This window comes from Triticum aestivum, chromosome 6D (genome assembly GCF_018294505.1).
Source record: "Triticum aestivum cultivar Chinese Spring chromosome 6D, IWGSC CS RefSeq v2.1, whole genome shotgun sequence".
Classification (NCBI taxonomy): Eukaryota; Viridiplantae; Streptophyta; class Magnoliopsida; order Poales; family Poaceae; genus Triticum; species Triticum aestivum.
This window is the reverse complement of record NC_057811.1, coordinates 1,561,986-1,569,949: the sequence shown is the minus strand read 5'-3', so window position 1 is coordinate 1,569,949 and position 7,964 is coordinate 1,561,986.

Sequence of the window (7,964 nt, the reverse complement as noted above, 5' to 3'; positions counted from 1 at the left end):
GAGTTGGCCCATCAAGGACAAGCGATCGATCCCGATAGGCAGCTCCCTCGTGATGCCTCACTCGTTCGTCTGTTTTAACCTCGACCATGGACCGTTTAACAGATTGACCACTAACTTTTCAAAAACTGAAAACAGTTCATGAATACAAAATAAGTTTCGTGAATTAGAAAAGTTCGCAATTTGAAAAAAAACGCTCATTAAAAATTGATGATTAATTTGAAAAAAATCACAAATATCAAAGTTCAAGTGGTTCCTGAATTGCAAAAATGTTCATCGATTTGAAAACAAAAATCTAAAATTTGCAAAAAAAAATTGCACATTTTAAAAAGTTCAAAATTTGAGAAACATTATTCGATCAAAATTTTGTCACACATTTGAAAAAAATTCACGATCTTTGAAACGTTATCTTTTCAGAAATTTTCGTGAATTAGAAAAGTTTGCAATTGGTAAAAATGTGCATGAATTCTGCAAAATAATTAAAATGAAAAGTACAAACAAAAATGGTAAACAAGAAGGGAAAACAAAAAAATAAAAATAAAAAAAACCCGGTCAATACTCTTGCTGGTAACAAACCGCCCCACTAACCCGGTCAATACTCTAGGAAGTTCCAAAACTGCTGAGAAAGAAAATATAGGGACTGGACCAACAAGAACTTGTTGTGTGCGATGTATGGTGCAAACCAGGAAAAAATATTTAATGTGCCGAGCCCAAGGTGGCAGTGGGTATGGGCTCAATAGAAAACTATAACCGGCGCTTAAGGCACTGAATAGCGTTTGGATTCTTGATGATGCGAGATCAGACCTATCGTCTTAGGTGGCCTCCGTAAGTGGGCCAGCCCAGTAGCTGGGGTTCGTTACGTTTCATTTTCCTTACATTCGTTTGTTCAGCATTTTCCTTTTAATTTTGTTTATTATATTCAAAATATTCTGAATACATATATTCCAATATTTCATTTACTTAAATTTCATCACCAATTTCAAATAATATACATGCACTGCAGAAAACACGTTCACGTAGTGTTTTTCTCAATGTGCCATTCAAAAAAACAATCGTGAAATTACTATTTTTCGTGAGATTCAGGAAATGTGAGTGGCCTTTTCAAAACATTTAAAAGAATAATTTCAAAAATAAAAGAATAATTCAAAAAATTTAGAAGGTTTCATACGATTCAGAAAAATGGTGAAATTTAAAAGAATGTTAATGTGTTTCAAAAACGTATTTGTGACATTTTCAAAAATATTTATACAACGCAAAACATGTTCACATAGTATAACTTTTTTACCATGACAAAAATGTTCAACACATATTTGAAATGTTTTTTAACATGTATTTGAAAAAAATACCATGATCATATTCGCAGCACTTCTGGGCGGATAAAGATTTGCTATTTGGATGACTAACCACGTATAACGCGCAAACATGTATTTGAAAAGATGTATTTCATTGTCTCGTTATAAGTTAAAATGCTACACTTCTTTCTTCCTCGCCAATTGTGACGAGCGAGGTTGTCTTTGGTTATCACAACCCCCTTTGAAGGTACTATATAAAAATCCAAAGATAGAACATGGAAATCTTAGTTTTCAGTGGAATCATCGACTTCAAAATTTTCTAATTATTACCCACTAGTATCTCTGAGTGAATAAGCGCCAGGTACATAAAGTGGGCTGTGAAGGACAAAGATGTAGTGTGTTTCCGGCTGAACACATTCCGTCTTTGCGTCAGGACAACCAAATCCAATTGGGGGACAGGATTTTGCCATGACATAAGATAGGGTCCAATGAAATCTCGCCTGAATGATATATCCGACGAGGATGAAATCCCGCCTGAATGATACAATTTCAATTAACAAAAAATTGTTCTCAGATTTGAAAAAATGTTTGCAAATAGAAAAAGGAAAGGAAAAAGGAAATGAACAGGGGAAAAGGAACAAAAACAAGAAAATGTTTGTGAATTTTGAAAAAATGAGTAAAAAAGGTTAATAAAAAGGAAAAATAAAAACAAAAAATAAATAAATAAACCCTATAATCATTTGATCGGTCAGTGATCGCGTATAGATTTATTTCCTTCATTATTTTCTTCTGCCAAAGGTGTGGCCCACAAGGCAGCGAGGGAACATGGTTATCAATGCTGTTGTAAGTGCCAAGTAGATCATTTGATCGGTCAATAGAGTGCTCTACGGTGAGCCATTGACATATAATCACCACAAAACATATATAGTGATTGTAATAAGCGTATTCTGAAGTCTAGTGACCATATCGTGCTTTCACTTCAAATACAGTGACCACCAATGTATCTATTCACTTTATTTTCCCATTATCAAGTGAAGAAAATGTTGTCTCCATATTGGATAATGCCGGGTTACACACACCTAATTTGCAAAGGAATGTTCACATGTCTTCGATTCATATTAGTAGACCAAGTTTCACAACCATCAGTTTAATAGCACTAGCCTACCAAAAGTGAGGTTATTTTTGTTCTTTCTTCTTACACTTGTGATTTTCTGACAACTCTCAGCTGAAGCTTCCGATTTCTAGGAGTGTTGGACGTTAGTAATTGTGAAAGTATCCCTGGTGTCATCCTTAAGTATTTCGTGAGTTACTACTCCTAAGGTATCTAGTGCTAAAGGGTGAACATGTTAGTGCCAATGGGTGCAGGTGTTGCCGAGCTCTCAATAGACATATGCAAGTTACCTCATTTGCAGTCATTTGACATCTGACATGCCTATGTGTTTATACAAGAACAAAGCCGCCAAAAGGAATGGGGAACTTTACATCCCTTGAAATGCTCGGGACAATAGTATTACACTTATCTCCACACACTGTGGAAGAGCAGAGCCATATGATCAATGTTAGGGCGCTCACAATTGACTAGTCTAAAATGGATGAAGATTTTATCAATATTTTAATTGAGACTATAAACAAATTTCAAAAAGTGCAAAATATGGAGATTCAAAATGGTGGTAGATTGATAGGTCTCATGTCTGAAGGCTAGATGTCCCCTCCAAGTACTTGTAGTTTTGTGTCATGGGACGGTGTGAGTGGTATTTTCATGAGATTAGCAAAGTGGATTAGTTCAATGCCGCTTCCCGTCCTCTCTAGACTTTCTAGCACATTTTGCCACATAGGATGGATGGGTTGGCCGATTGGGTCTAACACAAGTTGGACTCCCGCAAGATAAATCAACACAAAGACGATGGATGGATCATGACCATATCAATCATAGAAAACATTTGTTAAGAAAATTGTTTGTTCTTGGGGTGGGGGAGGTGGGAAGGGGGGCATATGCCCCTAGATGGAAAAATTGTGTTGTCAAGCTTGTGGGCCAGTTGGAAAATTAGATGACTAGGTACACATTGTACAACAAGACAATCATGCTCAATTAAGATGCTCTTGGTCTAAACAAGTTTTTGCATAATATTTACTTTTTTATATTTATTTTAGACTGAGTAGTAGTAATCTATCAATATACAATCTACTGCCCCTATAAAAGCATGAAGAGCATACAACCAAATACATCCTACCCATATATATTTCTAACCTTACATGGTCCACATCGGTTTAATGTTTGGCACCAAATGCATTTAGCGCTAAACATCTATCTGATCTCAATCGTCAAAGTAAGTCGATCCAAAGACTTATAATTCTTAATTACAATTTAACACCACAAATAGTTATCTCTTAAAAGCTCTCCATATATAGGCCCCATAATCATCTCCTCGGATCTCACTCCCTGAAACAAGATGAGACAAAAATCTAAAAAATATAGGACGATAAAAGCAAGGATCGGAATATTTTCTTATAGCATAAATTTGAATAAAATTCTTAAAAAATGTAATGTTATTCGTCCATTGCGAAGGTGGCCAAGGTTCAGTGATCTTAAACTATGGTACTAAATATTTTCCATGATTACGTGGGTAACGGACGTTTGTTAGTAACGAGTACTAATAGAAGATGCTTACAAAAAGTGCATTCTCGTTGGAAAAAAGAATGGATAGGACAAATGTACACGAAATTTTAAATGGGAAAAATATTTGCATTTTTTGTTGTTGAGAATTTCTAGAATATTGATCTGGTTTACTATGTATTGTGTTTTAGTATCTGGGATGTAAACCGGTCCCATTTAAGCCCATTTATCGGTCTAACAGTTCAATGAAGTTCTTTTTGGAGAGATAAAGCCTTGGGGGGGGGGGGGGGCGCACACTAGTAGAAAAAGGGGCTTTTGTCCCGGTTGGTAAGGGCCTTTAGTCCCGGTTTTTGAACCGGACTAAAGGGTCGTTACTAATGCCTCCCCCTTTAGTCCCGGTTCTTACACGAACCGGGACTAAAGGCCGCGGCCACGTGGAGCTCCACCTTTAGTCCCGGTTGGTGTACTAAAGGAAATTTTATGATTTTTTTTGAATTTTTTTTAAATTTTTTTTTTCATTTTTAAATTTCTGAATTATTTTAACCTCCATTCTCTAATCACCACCCCTCATCACTGCTCTATTTATCCTCTAATCTCTAATCACTCTTGATCATTCCAAATCATCTAACATCTCGGACGGTCACCCATCCTCTCACTACTCCAGCCTGAGCACGCTTAACTCCTGGTTCTATTCTCCATCGTTTCCAAGTCTACACTTGTTGTTTTCCTGACAATAGTAAGATGTCAATCCTATTAACCCTCAGGAATTTAGCTTGAGCATTAAGTGGCACATTTCACTGTTTGAGTTTGAAACTACTGTTTTAAAAAACAATAAATATTTAGTAACACTAATATTTCTTAAATAATTAGTTTGACCATTGTTTGACCACAGTTTGACCAAATTTAACCAAAATTCAAAAAAACTGAAATAATTATTTAGCAACACTAATATTCTAGAATAATTAGTTTGACCATTGTTTGACCACAGTTTGACCAGATTTTTTCCAAAAAAAAAGTTTCGAAACCAATTTTTTTCTGTTACTAGTGGCGCACCTAGCAAACGGTGTGCCACTAGTAACTTTGAAATTTTTTGAATTTTTTTGCCTCTAGATCTTAAAAGCCCCGTAACTTGTTTTCTGTTAGGTTTTTGAGGATTTTGTAAATGTTTAACGGGGTTCCCCCGGTTAAATTCGGATGTAACTTTTCGAGTAGATGATTTTTCATATAAATTTTTTTTAATCCGAGTTCGTATGCAAAAGTTATGTCCATTTTACAAATTCCAGAGAGATTTTGCAAATAAAGTCAAAATTCGTATTTTTAAATTTTCCCAACAACTAGACCACATATCACATGGGAAACTTATTTTATTTTATTTTTTTGACATTTCCATCATTTTCTTTTGTTTTTTCTAAAACTGAAAAGGCGGTCGGGGGGGGGGGGGTAGAGTTTGAAAATGGGACCTTTAGTACCGGTTCGTGCCATGAACCGGTACTAATGCCTCAAAGCCCATTAGTCCCGGTTGGTGGCACCAACCGGGACTAAAGGTCTAATGAGCTTTGAACCCTTTAGTCCCGGTTCGTGGCCCAGGTGAACCGGGACTAATGCCTTAGCCGCACGAACCGGGACCAATGCTCACATTAGTCCCGGTTCGTGACTGAACCGGGACTAATGTGAATCTTGCCCTGTGACCAAAGCCCTGTTTTCTACTAGTGGCAGCCTCCCCTCTCTCTTTCCCCTAAAGCCCAATAAGGCCAATATACTCCCCGGCGAATTCCCGTAACTCTCCGGTACTCAAAAATTGTAATTAAATGGGCCCTACACTTTTTAAGCACACCGAATCAAACAATATTGATGCCTCTAAAATGCGTCATGCTCTCTCAGAGATTTTGCAATGATTGTTTTTTTGTTTTCTAAGGGTTATTTCTTACTTTATCAGATATGTTCCAAAGCTGAGAAATCTTGTTTGTTGGCTATGGCAGAGTGCCAATGAGCCGCCATTCACCACGTACTGCAAAAGCCACTACCTGTACCTAGCTAAATTCTAGCTCGGCCTTTCTCCACTCTACTTTGTTAGTACGTAAATAAGGATATTTCTAACTAGCTAGGTAAGCTACCCCTGGGTCCGTCGGTGAGCGTCAGACTTGTCAATGTATCCGGGTTTGGGCGTTAAGTGCCACAACTTGAAGATGCTCCTAATCGAAAATTGTCAGATCTGACCTTGACTTGTAGCACACCAACCCCCAAATGAACTCGTCAAACTTTACTTCGTTAAGCTCGAGGCGTTGATACGCATTATTTACCTTGTCCTATGGGCCAACAGGGAGGAGAGTTAACATTATATAGGTAAAACTGAGATCCATCCACCCCAAAGTATTGTATATATCTACTCCATAGTCGGGCACAAGTGTTTAGGAGCATAATTGGTTCGATGCCAATGGCATTGCCAATATTAGGCAAATGTCAAATATTGGTTAGTGGTTGGTTGGCTACCAACTTTTCTTGTCAGTCTCATGAAAAGTCGCCACTTTTAATTTTGCCAAATGTTGACTTACCAAATATTGGCATCAAACGAATTATGTTCCAGACCTTCGACTTAACTAATAAAACATGTATGATACGCCGCAAAAGTTATATCGTTAGGAACTATATTTGACAACAAACCTAAAAATATAAATTTTCTAAAATATAATACCTGTTTCTCTAAATTGAACACCTAAAAATCCGTGCCCAACCGATAGATCCAACCGGAGGGAGTATGTAAAGAATGCAGCAATTACTCCTCTTCAGGTCAACTTTAGTAACATGCATGGGTAGCTGCAAGCCGCATCTTGCATCTCAAGTAGGCACACAGATATACATACACATACCTACAATTTGTGAAATCCCCAAACCTACAATTTCACACGCGTTTCAAATCCGCAAACCTACATGGGACGATGACAATAGCTAGCTCTGCGTTAATTCTTTTTCAGAGGAGTTTGAAATCCCCAAACCTACAATTTCCTAGTAATTCTTACAGATCTACCATACACATAGAAAGAAACTAATACCATGTCATCTACCAGCGGAAGTACAGGATATGTATGTAAAGAGCGGAGCTGCTACTCCTCCTCAAGTCAACTTCAGTAGTAACATGCATGTATAAATGCATAGCTCTTAAGATGGATTGGTCAATCCTTTAGGGGAAAAAATGATGGATAGATAGAAGGACTATCTTGTTATGTAGTACGTCACCTAATGGCTATAAATTGCCAGGATCGCTCTATCACATGGACACCGCTTCCACTTGAGATCGTCTCTTGTCTTGCTCTCTGCCATATACTCATACTAGCTAGCTAGCTAAGCTGCCCCTTGCAACTAACCAATGGCGCCTTCACCAAGTAGCAGTGCAGCTGTGTTGGCCATGCTGGTGCTCCTCGTCCTGCTGGGGATGGGATACCCAGCGGCCGCTGCGACGGCATGTACGGACTGTGTGTCGCAGTGCAACTCGACATGCAGCGCTGCCAACTTTGCCGGGGCGGGGCCTTGCGGCGCAGACTGCAGCCGGTCGCAGACATGCTTGTTATGCCTCCAAGCGTACAAATGGAAGTGCTCGATGCACTGCTACAGTTCTTGCAGAAGCCAAACAAGTAGTGCATATGACTGTGAAGGCTCTTGCGCAAGGTCTTGCAGCGACCTCACCGGCTGGTGCGGCATCTGCGCCGAGTCGCCTACGTGCACGGCCTGCAAGGCCAACTACTCGCGTGGGTGCACATCATGCTGCACCTCTTACTGCAAGTCCCACTGCGTCTAGCTATGACTTTCCCCACTCTTCGCTTCGCTGAGGACCGAACATGCCAGTCTAAATCTCTTCATCAAATAATCATAGGAGTGCATATATGTGTATGTGCCTCCTTTTCTACTTTCCCGTTAGCATCGATCGGTTTGCATGCCGTGCTTTTAATTTCTTATTTGGATAATAGTTTGATTACTGGAACCAAAAAAACATCATATTCTATTTGCTTATTTATTTTGAGTATACTTATATTTTCTTGCTTCAGTATGGCGTAGACAGAATATAT